This window comes from Dendrobates tinctorius, unplaced genomic scaffold (assembly GCF_039654945.1).
Source record: "Dendrobates tinctorius isolate UK_male_01 unplaced genomic scaffold, ASM3965494v1 ptg000254l, whole genome shotgun sequence".
Taxonomy (NCBI): Eukaryota; Metazoa; Chordata; class Amphibia; order Anura; family Dendrobatidae; genus Dendrobates; species Dendrobates tinctorius.
In genome coordinates, this window is record NW_027361921.1 from 1443801 (window position 1) to 1463159 (window position 19359).

At 35.6% G+C, this 19359-nt stretch overlaps 8 non-coding genes across 8 annotated transcripts; all 8 read right to left on the reverse strand.

Annotated features, from left to right (window-relative positions):
* Positions 1-1869: 1869 nt before the first annotated feature.
* TRNAT-UGU (transfer RNA threonine (anticodon UGU)) lies at positions 1870-1943 on the reverse strand. The gene has a single exon. It is a non-coding gene; the product is annotated as a tRNA-Thr (tRNA).
* Positions 1944-5220: 3277 nt separating this feature from the next.
* Positions 5221-5294, reverse strand: TRNAT-UGU (transfer RNA threonine (anticodon UGU)). The gene has a single exon. It is a non-coding gene; the product is annotated as a tRNA-Thr (tRNA).
* A 1437-nt stretch (positions 5295-6731) lies between these two features.
* TRNAT-UGU (transfer RNA threonine (anticodon UGU)) lies at positions 6732-6805 on the reverse strand. Its single transcript has one exon. It is a non-coding gene; the product is annotated as a tRNA-Thr (tRNA).
* A 2627-nt stretch (positions 6806-9432) lies between these two features.
* TRNAT-UGU (transfer RNA threonine (anticodon UGU)) lies at positions 9433-9506 on the reverse strand. The gene has a single exon. It is a non-coding gene; the product is annotated as a tRNA-Thr (tRNA).
* A 726-nt stretch (positions 9507-10232) lies between these two features.
* Positions 10233-10306, reverse strand: TRNAT-UGU (transfer RNA threonine (anticodon UGU)). Its single transcript has one exon. It is a non-coding gene; the product is annotated as a tRNA-Thr (tRNA).
* A 1437-nt stretch (positions 10307-11743) lies between these two features.
* On the reverse strand, positions 11744-11817 carry TRNAT-UGU (transfer RNA threonine (anticodon UGU)). Its single transcript has one exon. It is a non-coding gene; the product is annotated as a tRNA-Thr (tRNA).
* Positions 11818-13849: 2032 nt separating this feature from the next.
* On the reverse strand, positions 13850-13923 carry TRNAT-UGU (transfer RNA threonine (anticodon UGU)). Its single transcript has one exon. It is a non-coding gene; the product is annotated as a tRNA-Thr (tRNA).
* A 2627-nt stretch (positions 13924-16550) lies between these two features.
* TRNAT-UGU (transfer RNA threonine (anticodon UGU)) lies at positions 16551-16624 on the reverse strand. The gene has a single exon. It is a non-coding gene; the product is annotated as a tRNA-Thr (tRNA).
* Positions 16625-19359: the final 2735 nt, after the last annotated feature.

A 19359-nucleotide genomic window follows, 5' to 3' on the forward strand; every position in this document is an offset into this window, starting at 1 on the left:
GTAGCATCTTGGTTAAGTTGGTTAAGTTGTCAAGCTTGAAGCAATCTTACTTCCTTTTCAGCATTTAGATGAGATTCTTAATCTCACAATTGCACTATCAGTAGGGCTGGAACAATGGCAAATTTGAGTTTGCACACAGGTAAAACACACCTGCTTTAAGATAGGAAGCTTATTCTTGAGAAGATGTAGCATCTTGGTTAAGTTGGTTAAGTTGTCAAGCTTGAAGCAATCTTACTTACTTTTCAGCATTTAGATGAGATTCTTAATCTCACAATTGCACTATCAGTAGGGCTGGAACAATGGCAAATTTGAGTTTGCACACAGGTAAAACACCTGCTTTAAGATAGGAAGCTTATTCTTGAGAAGACAAAAACAAGGTACTGCTGAGAGTTGAACTCAGGATCTCCTGTTTACAACTAAGCCATAGCACCACATGTTCCATAGGTGAATATTTATTATTCTGCTTTTTCTGAAAACTGCTATGAAAATTTGTAGCATCTAATGTGTAATTCCACTGGTTTTAATTTGTAAAGCTTGAGCCCATCCTATATTCTCTAAAGAAAGTTATTTCATCTGATTCCTTTTAGAGCATTTCAAAAGCAAAATTTTTTTTTTTACTCAAATTCCACTGGTCTTAATTTGTAATGCTTGAAGCCATCCTATATACTCTAAAGAAACTTATTTAATCTAATTCCTTTTAGAGCATTTCAAAAGCAGAAAGTTTTTTTTCTCTCAATTACACTTTATTAGTGCTTTGGGAAAGACATGTTTGATGTCAAACAAAAGTGAAAGTCCTCTTTTTCGGCTAACAGCCCCAAACTGACATGAAGAAAGGAAAGCACTGCTGACATTCGAAATCAAGATTTTCTGTTTACTAAACAGGCTCTTTGACCAACTTGTCTACATCACAAAAAGATGTGATATATTGGAAAGACTGCTTAGAGAGTCAGGTGCGGAAAGTGGAGGCATTTCAAAATAAAATCCATTGGTTAAGTTGTCAAGCTTGAAGCAATCTTACTTCCTTTTCAGCATTTAGATGAGATTCTTAATCTCACAATTGCACTATCAGTAGGGCTGGAACAATGGCAAATTTGAGTTTGCACACAGGTAAAACACACCTGCTTTAAGATAGGAAGCTTATTCTTGAGAAGACGAAAACAAGGTACTACTGAGAGTTGAACTCAGGATCTCTTGTTTACAAGACAGGCGCTTTAACCTGGTTCCACTGGTTTTAATTTGTAATTCTTGAGCCCATCCTATATTCTCTAAAGAAAGTTATTTCATCTGATTCCTTTTAGAGCATTTCAAAAGCAAAATTTTTTTTTTTTACTCAAATTCCACTTGTTTTAATTTGTAATGCTTGAAGCCATCCTATATTCTCTAAAGAAACTTATTTCATTTAATTCCTTTTAGAGCATTTCAAAAGCAGAAAGTTTTTTTCTCTCAATTACACTTTATTAGTGCTTTGGGAAAGACATGCTTGATGTCAAACAAAAGTGAAAGTCCTCTTTTTCGGCTAACAGCCCCAAACTGACATGAAGAAAGGAAAGCACTGCTGACATTCGAAATCAAGATTTTCTGTTTACTAAACAGGCTCTTTGACCAACTTGTCTACATCACAAAAAGATGTGATATATTGGAAAGACTGCTTAGAGAGTCAGGTGCGGAAAGTGGAGGCATTTCAAAATAAAATCCATTGGTTAAGTTGTCAAGCTTGAAGCAATCTTACTTCCTTTTCAGCATTTAGATGAGATTCTTAATCTCACAATTGCACTCTCAGTAGGGCTGGAACAATGGCAAATTTGAGTTTGCACACAGGTAAAACAACTGCTTTAAGATAGGAAGCTTATTCTTGAGAAGACAAAAACAAGGTACTGCTGAGAGTTGAACTCAGGATCTCCTGTTTACAAGACAGGCGCTTTAACCAACTAAGCCACAGCACCACATGTTCCATAGGTGAATATTTATTATTCTGCTTTTTCCGAAAACTGCCATGAAAATTTGTAGCATCTAATGTGTAATTCCACTGGTTTTAATTTGTAAAGCTTGAGCCCATCCTATATTCTCTAAAGAAAGTTATTTCTTCTGATTCCTTTTAGAGCATTTCAAAAGCAAAATTTTTTTTTTTACTCAAATTCCACTGGTTTGAATTTGTAATGCTTGAAGCCATCCTATATTCTCTAAAGAAACTTATTTCATCTAATTCCTTTTAGAGCATTTCAAAAGCAGAAAGTTTTTTTTCTCTCAATTACACTTTATTAGTGCTTTGGGAAAGACATGTTTGATGTCAAACAAAAGTGAAAGTCCTCTTTTTCGACTAACAGCCCCAAACTGACATGAAGAAAGGAAAGCACTGCTGACATTCGAAATCAAGATTTTCTGTTTACTAAACAGGCTCTTTGACCAACTTGTCTACATCACAAAAAGATGTGATATATTGGAAAGACTGCTTAGAGAGTCAGGTGCGGAAAGTGGAGGCATTTCAAAATAAAATCCATTGGTTAAGTTGTCAAGCTTGAAGCAATCTTACTTCCTTTTCAGCATTTAGATGAGATTCTTAATCTCACAATTGCACTATCAGTAGGGCTGGAACAATGGCAAATTTGAGTTTGCACACAGGTAAAACACACCTGCTTTAAGATAGGAAGCTTATTCTTGAGAAGATGTAGCATCTTGGTTAAGTTGGTTAAGTTGTCAAGCTTGAAGCAATCTTACTTCCTTTTCAGCATTTAGATGAGATTCTTAATCTCACAATTGCACTATCAGTAGGGCTGGAACAATGGCAAATTTGAGTTTGCACACAGGTAAAACACACCTGCTTTAAGATAGGAAGCTTATTCTTGAGAAGATGTAGCATCTTGGTTAAGTTGACATGTTTGATGTCAAACAAAAGTGAAAGTCCTCTTTTTCGGCTAACAGCCCCAAACTGACATGAAGAAAGGAAAGCACTGCTGACATTCGAAATCAAGATTTTCTGTTTACTAAACAGGCTCTTTGACCAACTTGTCTACATCACAAAAAGATGTGATATATTGGAAAGACTGCTTAGAGAGTCAGGTGCGGAAAGTGGAGGCATTTCAAAATAAAATCCATTGGTTAAGTTGTCAAGCTTGAAGCAATCTTACTTCCTTTTCAACATTTAGATGAGATTCTTAATCTCACAATTGCACTCTCAGTAGGGCTGGAACAATGGCAAATTTGAGTTTGCACACAGGTAAAACACCTGCTTTAAGATAGGAAGCTTATTCTTGAGAAGACAAAAACAAGGTACTGCTGAGAGTTGAACTCAGGATCTCCTGTTTACAAGACAGGCGCTTTAACCAACTAAGCCATAGCACCACATGTTCCATAGGTGAATATTTATTATTCTGCTTTTTCTGAAAACTGCTATGAAAATTTGTAGCATCTAATGTGTAATTCCACTGGTTTTAATTTGTAAAGCTTGAGCCCATCCTATATTCTCTAAAGAAAGTTATTTCATCTGATTCCTTTTAGAGCATTTCAAAAGCAAAATTTTTTTTTTTACTCAAATTCCACTGGTCTTAATTTGTAATGCTTGAAGCCATCCTATATACTCTAAAGAAACTTATTTCATCTAATTCCTTTTAGAGCATTTCAAAAGCAGAAAGTTTTTTTTCTCTCAATTACACTTTATTAGTGCTTTGGGAAAGACATGTTTGATGTCAAACAAAAGTGAAAGTCCTCTTTTTCGGCTAACAGACCCAAACTGACATGAAGAAAGGAAAGCACTGCTGACATTCGAATATCAAGATTTTCTGTTTACTAAACAGGCTCTTTGACCAACTTGTCTACATCACAAAAAGATGTGATATATTGGAAAGACTGCTTAGAGAGTCAGGTGTGGAAAGTGGAGGCATTTCAAAATAAAATCCATTGGTTAAGTTGTCAAGCTTGAAGCAATCTTACTTCCTTTTCAGCATTTAGATGAGATTCTTAATCTCACAATTGCACTATCAGTAGGGCTGGAACAATGGCAAATTTGAGTTTGCACACAGGTAAAACACACCTGCTTTAAGATAGGAAGCTTATTCTTGAGAAGATGTAGCATCTTGGTTAAGTTGGTTAAGTTGTCAAGCTTGAAGCAATCTTACTTCCTTTTCAGCATTTAGATGAGATTCTTAATCTCACAATTGCACTATCAGTAGGGCTGGAACAATGGCAAATTTGAGTTTGCACACAGGTAAAACACACCTGCTTTAAGATAGGAAGCTTATTCTTGAGAAGATGTAGCATCTTGGTTAAGTTGGTTAAGTTGTCAAGCTTGAAGCAATCTTACTTACTTTTCAGCATTTAGATGAGATTCTTAATCTCACAATTGCACTATCAGTAGGGCTGGAACAATGGCAAATTTGAGTTTGCACACAGGTAAAACACCTGCTTTAAGATAGGAAGCTTATTCTTGAGAAGACAAAAACAAGGTACTGCTGAGAGTTGAACTCAGGATCTCCTGTTTACAACTAAGCCATAGCACCACATGTTCCATAGGTGAATATTTATTATTCTGCTTTTTCTGAAAACTGCTATGAAAATTTGTAGCATCTAATGTGTAATTCCACTGGTTTTAATTTGTAAAGCTTGAGCCCATCCTATATTCTCTAAAGAAAGTTATTTCATCTGATTCCTTTTAGAGCATTTCAAAAGCAAAATTTTTTTTTTTACTCAAATTCCACTGGTCTTAATTTGTAATGCTTGAAGCCATCCTATATACTCTAAAGAAACTTATTTCATCTAATTCCTTTTAGAGCATTTCAAAAGCAGAAAGTTTTTTTTCTCTCAATTACACTTTATTAGTGCTTTGGGAAAGACATGTTTGATGTCAAACAAAAGTGAAAGTCCTCTTTTTCGGCTAACAGCCCCAAACTGACATGAAGAAAGGAAAGCACTGCTGACATTCGAAATCAAGATTTTCTGTTTACTAAACAGGCTCTTTGACCAACTTGTCTACATCACAAAAAGATGTGATATATTGGAAAGACTGCTTAGAGAGTCAGGTGCGGAAAGTGGAGGCATTTCAAAATAAAATCCATTGGTTAAGTTGTCAAGCTTGAAGCAATCTTACTTCCTTTTCAGCATTTAGATGAGATTCTTAATCTCACAATTGCACTATCAGTAGGGCTGGAACAATGGCAAATTTGAGTTTGCACACAGGTAAAACACCTGCTTTAAGATAGGAAGCTTATTCTTGAGAAGACAAAAACAAGGTACTGCTGAGAGTTGAACTCAGGATCTCCTGTTTACAAGACAGGCGCTTTAACCAACTAAGCCACAGCACCACATGTTCCATAGGTGAATATTTATTATTCTGCTTTTTCTGAAAACTGCTATGAAAATTTGTAGCATCTAATGTGTAATTCCACTGGTTTTAATTTGTAATGCTTGAGCCCATCCTATATTCTCTAAAGAAAGTTATTTCATCTGATTCCTTTTAGAGCATTTCAAAAGCAAAATTTTTTTTTTTACTCAAATTCCACTTGTTTTAATTTGTAATGCTTGAAGCCATCCTATATTCTCTAAAGAAACTTATTTCATCTAATTCCTTTTAGAGCATTTCAAAAGCAGAAAGTTTTTTTCTCTCAATTACACTTTATTAGTGCTTTGGGAAAGACATGTTTGATGTCAAACAAAAGTGAAAGTCCTCTTTTTCGGCTAACAGCCCCAAACTGACATGAAGAAAGGAAAGCACTGCTGACATTCGAAATCAAGATTTTCTGTTTACTAAACAGGCTCTTTGACCAACTTGTCTACATCACAAAAAGATGTGATATATTGGAAAGACTGCTTAGAGAGTCAGGTGCGGAAAGTGGAGGCATTTCAAAATAAAATCCATTGGTTAAGTTGTCAAGCTTGAAGCAATCTTACTTCCTTTTCAGCATTTAGATGAGATTCTTAATCTCACAATTGCACTATCAGTAGGGCTGGAACAATGGCAAATTTGAGTTTGCACACAGGTAAAACACACCTGCTTTAAGATAGGAAGCTTATTCTTGAGAAGACGAAAACAAGGTACTACTGAGAGTTGAACTCAGGATCTCTTGTTTACAAGACAGGCGCTTTAACCTGGTTCCACTGGTTTTAATTTGTAATTCTTGAGCCCATCCTATATTCTCTAAAGAAAGTTATTTCATCTGATTCCTTTTAGAGCATTTCAAAAGCAAAATTTTTTTTTTTTACTCAAATTCCACTTGTTTTTATTTGTAATGCTTGAAGCCATCCTATATTCTCTAAGGAAACTTATTTCATTTAATTCCTTTTAGAGCATTTCAAAAGCAGAAAGTTTTTTTCTCTCAATTACACTTTATTAGTGCTTTGGGAAAGACATGCTTGATGTCAAACAAAAGTGAAAGTCCTCTTTTTCGGCTAACAGCCCCAAACTGACATGAAGAAAGGAAAGCACTGCTGACATTCGAAATCAAGATTTTCTGTTTACTAAACAGGCTCTTTGACCAACTTGTCTACATCACAAAAAGATGTGATATATTGGAAAGACTGCTTAGAGAGTCAGGTGCGGAAAGTGGAGGCATTTCAAAATAAAATCCATTGGTTAAGTTGTCAAGCTTGAAGCAATCTTACTTCCTTTTCAGCATTTAGATGAGATTCTTAATCTCACAATTGCACTCTCAGTAGGGCTGGAACAATGGCAAATTTGAGTTTGCACACAGGTAAAACAACTGCTTTAAGATAGGAAGCTTATTCTTGAGAAGACAAAAACAAGGTACTGCTGAGAGTTGAACTCAGGATCTCCTGTTTACAAGACAGGCGCTTTAACCAACTAAGCCACAGCACCACATGTTCCATAGGTGAATATTTATTATTCTGCTTTTTCCGAAAACTGCCATGAAAATTTGTAGCATCTAATGTGTAATTCCACTGGTTTTAATTTGTAAAGCTTGAGCCCATCCTATATTCTCTAAAGAAAGTTATTTCTTCTGATTCCTTTTAGAGCATTTCAAAAGCAAAATTTTTTTTTTTACTCAAATTCCACTGGTTTGAATTTGTAATGCTTGAAGCCATCCTATATTCTCTAAAGAAACTTATTTCATCTAATTCCTTTTAGAGCATTTCAAAAGCAGAAAGTTTTTTTTCTCTCAATTACACTTTATTAGTGCTTTGGGAAAGACATGTTTGATGTCAAACAAAAGTGAAAGTCCTCTTTTTCGGCTAACAGCCCCAAACTGACATGAAGAAAGGAAAGCACTGCTGACATTCGAAATCAAGATTTTCTGTTTACTAAACAGGCTCTTTGACCAACTTGTCTACATCACAAAAAGATGTGATATATTGGAAAGACTGCTTAGAGAGTCAGGTGCGGAAAGTGGAGGCATTTCAAAATAAAATCCATTGGTTAAGTTGTCAAGCTTGAAGCAATCTTACTTCCTTTTCAGCATTTAGATGAGATTCTTAATCTCACAATTGCACTATCAGTAGGGCTGGAACAATGGCAAATTTGAGTTTGCACACAGGTAAAACACACCTGCTTTAAGATAGGAAGCTTATTCTTGAGAAGATGTAGCATCTTGGTTAAGTTGGTTAAGTTGTCAAGCTTGAAGCAATCTTACTTCCTTTTCAGCATTTAGATGAGATTCTTAATCTCACAATTGCACTATCAGTAGGGCTGGAACAATGGCAAATTTGAGTTTGCACACAGGTAAAACACACCTGCTTTAAGATAGGAAGCTTATTCTTGAGAAGATGTAGCATCTTGGTTAAGTTGACATGTTTGATGTCAAACAAAAGTGAAAGTCCTCTTTTTCGGCTAACAGCCCCAAACTGACATGAAGAAAGGAAAGCACTGCTGACATTCGAAATCAAGATTTTCTGTTTACTAAACAGGCTCTTTGACCAACTTGTCTACATCACAAAAAGATGTGATATATTGGAAAGACTGCTTAGAGAGTCAGGTGCGGAAAGTGGAGGCATTTCAAAATAAAATCCATTGGTTAAGTTGTCAAGCTTGAAGCAATCTTACTTCCTTTTCAGCATTTAGATGAGATTCTTAATCTCACAATTGCACTATCAGTAGGGCTGGAACAATGGCAAATTTGAGTTTGCACACAGGTAAAACACACCTGCTTTAAGATAGGAAGCTTATTCTTGAGAAGACGAAAACAAGGTACTGCTGAGAGTTGAACTCAGGATCTCTCGTTTACAAGACAGGCGCTTTAACCTGGTTCCACTGGTTTTAATTTGTAATTCTTGAGCCCATCCTATATTCTCTAAAGAAAGTTATTTCATCTGATTCCTTTTAGAGCATTTCAAAAGCAAAATTTTTTTTTTTACTCAAATTCCACTTGTTTTAATTTGTAATGCTTGAAGCCATCCTATATTCTCTAAAGAAACTTATTTCATCTAATTCCTTTTAGAGCATTTCAAAAGCAGAAAGTTTTTTTCTCTCAATTACACTTTATTAGTGCTTTGGGAAAGACATGTTTGATGTCAAACAAAAGTGAAAGTCCTCTTTTTCGGCTAACAGCCCCAAACTGACATGAAGAAAGGAAATCACTGCTGACATTCGAAATCAAGATTTTCTGTTTACTAAACAGGCTCTTTGACCAACTTGTCTACATCACAAAAAGATGTGATATATTGGAAAGACTGCTTAGAGAGTCAGGTGCGGAAAGTGGAGGCATTTCAAAATAAAATCCATTGGTTAAGTTGTCAAGCTTGAAGCAATCTTACTTCCTTTTCAGCATTTAGATGAGATTCTTAATCTCACAATTGCACTATCAGTAGGGCTGGAACAATGGCAAATTTGAGTTTGCACACAGGTAAAACACACCTGCTTTAAGATAGGAAGCTTATTCTTGAGAAGATGTAGCATCTTGGTTAAGTTGGTTAAGTTGTCAAGCTTGAAGCAATCTTACTTCCTTTTCAGCATTTAGATGAGATTCTTAATCTCACAATTGCACTATTAGTAGGGCTGGAACAATGGCAAATTTGAGTTTGCACACAGGTAAAACACACCTGCTTTAAGATAGGAAGCTTATTCTTGAGAAGATGTAGCATCTTGGTTAAGTTGACATGTTTGATGTCAAACAAAAGTGAAAGTCCTCTTTTTCGGCTAACAGCCCCAAACTGACATGAAGAAAGGAAAGCACTGCTGACATTCGAAATCAAGATTTTCTGTTTACTAAACAGGCTCTTTGACCAACTTGTCTACATCACAAAAAGATGTGATATATTGGAAAGACTGCTTAGAGAGTCAGGTGCGGAAAGTGGAGGCATTTCAAAATAAAATCCATTGGTTAAGTTGTCAAGCTTGATGCAATCTTACTTCCTTTTCAGCATTTAGATGAGATTCTTAATCTCACAATTGCACTATCAGTAGGGCTGGAACAATGGCAAATTTGAGTTTGCACACAGGTAAAACACCTGCTTTAAGATAGGAAGCTTTTTCTTGAGAAGACAAAAACAAGGTACTGCTGAGAGTTGAACTCAGGATCTCCTGTTTACAAGACAGGCGCTTTAACCAACTAAGCCACAGCACCACATGTTCCATAGGTGAATATTTATTATTCTGCTTTTTCTGAAAACTGCTATGAAAATTTGTAGCATCTAATGTGTAATTCCACTGGTTTAAATTTGTAATGCTTGAGCCCATCCTATATTCTCTAAAGAAAGTTATTTCATCTGATTCCTTTTAGAGCATTTCAAAAGCAAAATTTTTTTTTTTACTCAAATTCCACTTGTTTTAATTTGTAATGCTTGAAGCCATCCTATATTCTCCAAAGAAACTTATTTCATCTAATTCCTTTTAGAACATTTCAAAAGCAGAAAGTTTTTTTCTCTCAATTACACTTTATTAGTGCTTTGGGAAAGACATGTTTGATGTCAAACAAAAGTGAAAGTCCTCTTTTTCGGCTAACAGCCCCAAACTGACATGAAGAAAGGAAAGCACTGCTGACATTCGAAATCAAGATTTTCTGTTTACTAAACAGGCTCTTTGACCAACTTGTCTACATCACAAAAAGATGTGATATATTGGAAAGACTGCTTAGAGAGTCAGGTGCGGAAAGTGGAGGCATTTCAAAATAAAATCCATTGGTTAAGTTGTCAAGCTTGAAGCAATCTTACTTCCTTTTCAGCATTTAGATGAGATTCTTAATCTCACAATTGCACTATCAGTAGGGCTGGAACAATGGCAAATTTGAGTTTGCACACAGGTAAAACACCTGCTTTAAGATAGGAAGCTTATTCTTGAGAAGACAAAAACAAGGTACTGCTGAGAGTTGAACTCAGGATCTCCTGTTTACAAGACAGGCGCTTTAACCAACTAAGCCACAGCACCACATGTTCCATAGGTGAATATTTATTATTCTGCTTTTTCTGAAAACTGCTATGAAAATTTGTAGCATCTAATGTGTAATTCCACTGGTTTTAATTTGTAATGCTTGAGCCCATCCTATATTCTCTAAAGAAAGTTATTTCATCTGATTCCTTTTAGAGCATTTCAAAAGCAAAATTTTTTTTTTTACTCAAATTCCACTTGTTTTAATTTGTAATGCTTGAAGCCATCCTATATTCTCTAAAGAAACTTATTTCATCTAATTCCTTTTAGAGCATTTCAAAAGCAGAAAGTTTTTTTCTCTCAATTACACTTTATTAGTGCTTTGGGAAAGACATGTTTGATGTCAAACAAAAGTGAAAGTCCTCTTTTTCGGCTAACAGCCCCAAACTGACATGAAGAAAGGAAAGCACTGCTGACATTCGAAATCAAGATTTTCTGTTTACTAAACAGGCTCTTTGACCAACTTGTCTACATCACAAAAAGATGTGATATATTGGAAAGACTGCTTAGAGAGTCAGGTGCGGAAAGTGGAGGCATTTCAAAATAAAATCCATTGGTTAAGTTGTCAAGCTTGAAGCAATCTTACTTCCTTTTCAGCATTTAGATGAGATTCTTAATCTCACAATTGCACTATCAGTAGGGCTGGAACAATGGCAAATTTGAGTTTGCACACAGGTAAAACACACCTGCTTTAAGATAGGAAGCTTATTCTTGAGAAGACGAAAACAAGGTACTACTGAGAGTTGAACTCAGGATCTCTTGTTTACAAGACAGGCGCTTTAACCTGGTTCCACTGGTTTTAATTTGTAATTCTTGAGCCCATCCTATATTCTCTAAAGAAAGTTATTTCATCTGATTCCTTTTAGAGCATTTCAAAAGCAAAATTTTTTTTTTTTACTCAAATTCCACTTGTTTTAATTTGTAATGCTTGAAGCCATCCTATATTCTCTAAAGAAACTTATTTCATTTAATTCCTTTTAGAGCATTTCAAAAGCAGAAAGTTTTTTTCTCTCAATTACACTTTATTAGTGCTTTGGGAAAGACATGCTTGATGTCAAACAAAAGTGAAAGTCCTCTTTTTCGGCTAACAGCCCCAAACTGACATGAAGAAAGGAAAGCACTGCTGACATTCGAAATCAAGATTTTCTGTTTACTAAACAGGCTCTTTGACCAACTTGTCTACATCACAAAAAGATGTGATATATTGGAAAGACTGCTTAGAGAGTCAGGTGCGGAAAGTGGAGGCATTTCAAAATAAAATCCATTGGTTAAGTTGTCAAGCTTGAAGAAATCTTACTTCCTTTTCAGCATTTAAATGAGATTCTTAATCTCACAATTGCACTCTCAGTAGGGCTGGAACAATGGCAAATTTGAGTTTGCACACAGGTAAAACAACTGCTTTAAGATAGGAAGCTTATTCTTGAGAAGACAAAAACAAGGTACTGCTGAGAGTTGAACTCAGGATCTCCTGTTTACAAGACAGGCGCTTTAACCAACTAAGCCACAGCACCACATGTTCCATAGGTGAATATTTATTATTCTGCTTTTTCCGAAAACTGCCATGAAAATTTGTAGCATCTAATGTGTAATTCCACTGGTTTTAATTTGTAAAGCTTGAGCCCATCCTATATTCTCTAAAGAAAGTTATTTCTTCTGATTCCTTTTAGAGCATTTCAAAAGCAAAATTTTTTTTTTTACTCAAATTCCACTGGTTTGAATTTGTAATGCTTGAAGCCATCCTATATTCTCTAAAGAAACTTATTTCATCTAATTCCTTTTAGAGCATTTCAAAAGCAGAAAGTTTTTTTTCTCTCAATTACACTTTATTAGTGCTTTGGGAAAGACATGTTTGATGTCAAACAAAAGTGAAAGTCCTCTTTTTCGGCTAACAGCCCCAAACTGACATGAAGAAAGGAAAGCACTGCTGACATTCGAAATCAAGATTTTCTGTTTACTAAACAGGCTCTTTGACCAACTTGTCTACATCACAAAAAGATGTGATATATTGGAAAGACTGCTTAGAGAGTCAGGTGCGGAAAGTGGAGGCATTTCAAAATAAAATCCATTGGTTAAGTTGTCAAGCTTGAAGCAATCTTACTTCCTTTTCAGCATTTAGATGAGATTCTTAATCTCACAATTGCACTATCAGTAGGGCTGGAACAATGGCAAATTTGAGTTTGCACACAGGTAAAACACACCTGCTTTAAGATAGGAAGCTTATTCTTGAGAAGATGTAGCATCTTGGTTAAGTTGGTTAAGTTGTCAAGCTTGAAGCAATCTTACTTCCTTTTCAGCATTTAGATGAGATTCTTAATCTCACAATTGCACTATCAGTAGGGCTGGAACAATGGCAAATTTGAGTTTGCACACAGGTAAAACACACCTGCTTTAAGATAGGAAGCTTATTCTTGAGAAGATGTAGCATCTTGGTTAAGTTGACATGTTTGATGTCAAACAAAAGTGAAAGTCCTCTTTTTCGGCTAACAGCCCCAAACTGACATGAAGAAAGGAAAGCACTGCTGACATTCGAAATCAAGATTTTCTGTTTACTAAACAGGCTCTTTGACCAACTTGTCTACATCACAAAAAGATGTGATATATTGGAAAGACTGCTTAGAGAGTCAGGTGCGGAAAGTGGAGGCATTTCAAAATAAAATCCATTGGTTAAGTTGTCAAGCTTGAAGCAATCTTACTTCCTTTTCAGCATTTAGATGAGATTCTTAATCTCACAATTGCACTATCAGTAGGGCTGGAACAATGGCAAATTTGAGTTTGCACACAGGTAAAACACACCTGCTTTAAGATAGGAAGCTTATTCTTGAGAAGACGAAAACAAGGTACTGCTGAGAGTTGAACTCAGGATCTCTTGTTTACAAGACAGGCGCTTTAACCTGGTTCCACTGGTTTTAATTTGTAATTCTTGAGCCCATCCTATATTCTCTAAAGAAAGTTATTTCATCTGATTCCTTTTAGAGCATTTCAAAAGCAAAATTTTTTTTTTTACTCAAATTCCACTTGTTTTAATTTGTAATGCTTGAAGCCATCCTATATTCTCTAAAGAAACTTATTTCATCTAATTCCTTTTAGAGCATTTCAAAAGCAGAAAGTTTTTTTCTCTCAATTACACTTTATTAGTGCTTTGGGAAAGACATGTTTGATGTCAAACAAAAGTGAAAGTCCTCTTTTTCGGCTAACAGCCCCAAACTGACATGAAGAAAGGAAAGCACTGCTGACATTCGAAATCAAGATTTTCTGTTTACTAAACAGGCTCTTTGACCAACTTGTCTACATCACAAAAAGATGTGATATATTGGAAAGACTGCTTAGAGAGTCAGGTGCGGAAAGTGGAGGCATTTCAAAATAAAATCCATTGGTTAAGTTGTCAAGCTTGAAGCAATCTTACTTCCTTTTCAGCATTTAGATGAGATTCTTAATCTCACAATTGCACTCTCAGTAGGGCTGGAACAATGGCAAATTTGAGTTTGCACACAGGTAAAACAACTGCTTTAAGATAGGAAGCTTATTCTTGAGAAGACAAAAACAAGGTACTGCTGAGAGTTGAACTCAGGATCTCCTGTTTACAAGACAGGCGCTTTAACCAACTAAGCCACAGCACCACATGTTCCATAGGTGAATATTTATTATTCTGCTTTTTCCGAAAACTGCCATGAAAATTTGTAGCATCTAATGTGTAATTCCACTGGTTTTAATTTGTAAAGCTTGAGCCCATCCTATATTCTCTAAAGAAAGTTATTTCTTCTGATTCCTTTTAGAGCATTTCAAAAGCAAAATTTTTTTTTTTACTCAAATTCCACTGGTTTGAATTTGTAATGCTTGAAGCCATCCTATATTCTCTAAAGAAACTTATTTCATCTAATTCCTTTTAGAGCATTTCAAAAGCAGAAAGTTTTTTTTCTCTCAATTACACTTTATTAGTGCTTTGGGAAAGACATGTTTGATGTCAAACAAAAGTGAAAGTCCTCTTTTTCGGCTAACAGCCCCAAACTGACATGAAGAAAGGAAAGCACTGCTGACATTCGAAATCAAGATTTTCTGTTTACTAAACAGGCTCTTTGACCAACTTGTCTACATCACAAAAAGATGTGATATATTGGAAAGACTGCTTAGAGAGTCAGGTGCGGAAAGTGGAGGCATTTCAAAATAAAATCCATTGGTTAAGTTGTCAAGCTTGAAGCAATCTTACTTCCTTTTCAGCATTTAGATGAGATTCTTAATCTCACAATTGCACTATCAGTAGGGCTGGAACAATGGCAAATTTGAGTTTGCACACAGGTAAAACACACCTGCTTTAAGATAGGAAGCTTATTCTTGAGAAGATGTAGCATCTTGGTTAAGTTGGTTAAGTTGTCAAGCTTGAAGCAATCTTACTTCCTTTTCAGCATTTAGATGAGATTCTTAATCTCACAATTGCACTATCAGTAGGGCTGGAACAATGGCAAATTTGAGTTTGCACACAGGTAAAACACACCTGCTTTAAGATAGGAAGCTTATTCTTGAGAAGATGTAGCATCTTGGTTAAGTTGACATGTTTGATGTCAAACAAAAGTGAAAGTCCTCTTTTTCGGCTAACAGCCCCAAACTGACATGAAGAAAGGAAAGCACTGCTGACATTCGAAATCAAGATTTTCTGTTTACTAAACAGGCTCTTTGACCAACTTGTCTACATCACAAAAAGATGTGATATATTGGAAAGACTGCTTAGAGAGTCAGGTGCGGAAAGTGGAGGCATTTCAAAATAAAATCCATTGGTTAAGTTGTCAAGCTTGAAGCAATCTTACTTCCTTTTCAGCATTTAGATGAGATTCTTAATCTCACAATTGCACTATCAGTAGGGCTGGAACAATGGCAAATTTGAGTTTGCACACAGGTAAAACACACCTACTTTAAGATAGGAAGCTTATTCTTGAGAAGACGAAAACAAGGTACTGCTGAGAGTTGAACTCAGGATCTCTTGTTTACAAGACAGGCGCTTTAACCTGGTTCCACTGGTTTTAATTTGTAATTCTTGAGCCCATCCTATATTCTCTAAAGAAAGTTATTTCATCTGATTCCTTTTAGAGCATTTCAAAAGCAAAATTTTTTTTTTTACTCAAATTCCACTTGTTTTAATTTGTAATGCTTGAAGCCATCCTATATTCTCTAAAGAAACTTATTTCATCTAATTCCTTTTAGAGCATTTCAAAAGCAGAAAGTTTTTTTCTCTCAATTACACTTTATTAGTGCTTTGGGAAAGACATGTTTGATGTCAAACAAAAGTGAAAGTCCTCTTTTTCGGCTAACAGCCCCAAACTGACATGAAGAAAGGAAAGCACTGCTGACATTCGAAATCAAGATTTTCTGTTTACTAAACAGGCTCTTTGACCAACTTGTCTACATCACAAAAAGATGTGATATATTGGAAAGACTGCTTAGAGAGTCAGGTGCGGAAAGTGGAGGCATTTCAAAATAAAATCCATTGGTTAAGTTGTCAAGCTTGAAGCAATCTTACTTCCTTTTCAGCATTTAGATGAGATTCTTAATCTCACAATTGCACTATCAGTAGGGCTGGAACAATGGCAAATTTGAGTTTGCACACAGGTAAAACACACCTGCTTTAAGATAGGAAGCTTATTCTTGAGAAGATGTAGCATCTTGGTTAAGTTGGTTAAGTTGTCAAGCTTGAAGCAATCTTACTTCCTTTTCAGCATTTAGATGAGATTCTTAATCTCACAATTGCACTATTAGTAGGGCTGGAACAATGGCAAATTTGAGTTTGCACACAGGTAAAACACACCTGCTTTAAGATAGGAAGCTTATTCTTGAGAAGATGTAGCATCTTGGTTAAGTTGACATGTTTGATGTCAAACAAAAGTGAAAGTCCTCTTTTTCGGCTAACAGCCCCAAACTGACATGAAGAAAGGAAAGCACTGCTGACATTCGAAATCAAGATTTTCTGTTTACTAAACAGGCTCTTTGACCAACTTGTCTACATCACAAAAAGATGTGATATATTGGAAAGACTGCTTAGAGAGTCAGGTGCGGAAAGTGGAGGGATTTCAAAATAAAATCCATTGGTTAAGTTGTCAAGCTTGATGCAATCTTACTTCCTTTTCAGCATTTAGATGAGATTCTTAATCTCACAATTGCACTATCAGTAGGGCTGGAACAATGGCAAATTTGAGTTTGCACACAGGTAAAACACCTGCTTTAAGATAGGAAGCTTTTTCTTGAGAAGACAAAAACAAGGTACTGCTGAGAGTTGAACTCAGGATCTCCTGTTTACAAGACAGGCGCTTTAACCAACTAAGCCACAGCACCACATGTTCCATAGGTGAATATTTATTATTCTGCTTTTTCTGAAAACTGCTATGAAAATTTGTAGCATCTAATGTGTAATTCCACTGGTTTAAATTTGTAATGCTTGAGCCCATCCTATATTCTCTAAAGAAAGTTATTTCATCTGATTCCTTTTAGAGCATTTCAAAAGCAAAATTTTTTTTTTTACTCAAATTCCACTTGTTTTAATTTGTAATGCTTGAAGCCATCCTATATTCTCCAAAGAAACTTATTTCATCTAATTCCTTTTAGAACATTTCAAAAGCAGAAAGTTTTTTTCTCTCAATTACACTTTATTAGTGCTTTGGGAAAGACATGTTTGATGTCAAACAAAAGTGAAAGTCCTCTTTTTCGGCTAACAGCCCCAAACTGACATGAAGAAAGGAAAGCACTGCTGACATTCGAAATCAAGATTTTCTGTTTACTAAACAGGCTCTTTGACCAACTTGTCTACATCACAAAAAGATGTGATATATTGGAAAGACTGCTTAGAGAGTCAGGTGCGGAAAGTGGAGGCATTTCAAAATAAAATCCATTGGTTAAGTTGTCAAGCTTGAAGCAATCTTACTTCCTTTTCAGCATTTAGATGAGATTCTTAATCTCACAATTGCACTATCAGTAGGGCTGGAACAATGGCAAATTTGAGTTTGCACACAGGTAAAACACACCTGCTTTAAGATAGGAAGCTTATTCTTGAGAAGACGAAAACAAGGTACTGCTGAGAGTTGAACTCAGGATCTCTTGTTTACAAGACAGGCGCTTTAACCTGGTTCCACTGGTTTTAATTTGTAATTTTTGAGCCCATCCTATATTCTCTAAAGAAAGTTATTTCATCTGATTCCTTTTAGAGCATTTCAAAAGCAAAATTTTTTTTTTTACTCAAATTCCACTTGTTTTAATTTGTAATGCTTGAAGCCATCCTATATTCTCTAAAGAAACTTATTTCATCTAATTCCTTTTAGAGCATTTCAAAAGCAGAAAGTTTTTTTCTCTCAATTACACTTTATTAGTGCTTTGGGAAAGACATGTTTGATGTCAAACAAAAGTGAAAGTCCTCTTTTTCGGCTAACAGCCCCAAACTGACATGAAGAAAGGAAAGCACTGCTGACATTCGAAATCAAGATTTTCTGTTTACTAAACAGGCTCTTTGACCAACTTGTCTACATCACAAAAAGATGTGATATATTGGAAAGACTGCTTAGAGAGTCAGGTGCGGAAAGTGGAGGCATTTCAAAATAAAATCCATTGGTTAAGTTGTCAAGCTTGAAGCAATCTTACTTCCTTTTCAGCATTTAGATGAGATTCTTAATCTCACAATTGCACTATCAGTAGGGCTGGAACAATGGCAAATTTGAGTTTGCACACAGGTAAAACACACCTGCTTTAAGATAGGAAGCTTATTCTTGAGAAGACGAAAACAAGGTACTGCTGAGAGTTGAACTCAGGATCTCTTGTTTACAAGACAGGCGCTTTAACCTGGTTCCACTGGTTTTAATTTGTAATTCTTGAGCCCATCCTATATTCTCTAAAGAAAGTTATTTCATCTGATTCCTTTTAGAGCATTTCAAAAGCAAAATTTTTTTTTTTACTCAAATTCCACTTGTTTTAATTTGTAATGCTTGAAGCCATCCTATATTCTCTAAAGAAACTTATTTCATCTAATTCCTTTTAGAGCATTTCAAAAGCAGAAAGTTTTTTTCTCTCAATTACACTTTATTAGTGCTTTGGGAAAGACATGTTTGATGTCAAACAAAAGTGAAAGTCCTCTTTTTCGGCTAACAGCCCCAAACTGACATGAAGAAAGGAAAGCACTGCTGACATTCGAAATCAAGATTTTCTGTTTACTAAACAGGCTCTTTGACCAACTTGTCTACATCACAAAAAGATGTGATATATTGGAAAGACTGCTTAGAGAGTCAGGTGCGGAAAGTGGAGGCATTTCAAAATAAAATCCATTGGTTAAGTTGTCAAGCTTGAAGCAATCTTACTTCCTTTTCAGCATTTAGATGAGATTCTTAATCTCACAATTGCACTATCAGTAGGGCTGGAACAATGGCAAATTTGAGTTTGCACACAGGTAAAACACACCTGCTTTAAGATAGGAAGCTTATTCTTGAGAAGATGTAGCATCTTGGTTAAGTTGGTTAAGTTGTCAAGCTTGAAGCAATCTTACTTCCTTTTCAGCATTTAGATGAGATTCTTAATCTCACAATTGCACTATTAGTAGGGCTGGAACAATGGCAAATTTGAGTTTGCACACAGGTAAAACACACCTGCTTTAAGATAGGAAGCTTATTCTTGAGAAGATGTAGCATCTTGGTTAAGTTGACATGTTTGATGTCAAACAAAAGTGAAAGTCCTCTTTTTCGGCTAACAGCCCCAAACTGACATGAAGAAAGGAAAGCACTGCTGACATTCGAAATCAAGATTTTCTGTTTACTAAACAGGCTCTTTGACCAACTTGTCTACATCACAAAAAGATGTGATATATTGGAAAGACTGCTTAGAGAGTCAGGTGCGGAAAGTGGAGGGATTTCAAAATAAAATCCATTGGTTAAGTTGTCAAGCTTGATGCAATCTTACTTCCTTTTCAGCATTTAGATGAGATTCTTAATCTCACAATTGCACTATCAGTAGGGCTGGAACAATGGCAAATTTGAGTTTGCACACAGGTAAAACACCTGCTTTAAGATAGGAAGCTTTTTCTTGAGAAGACA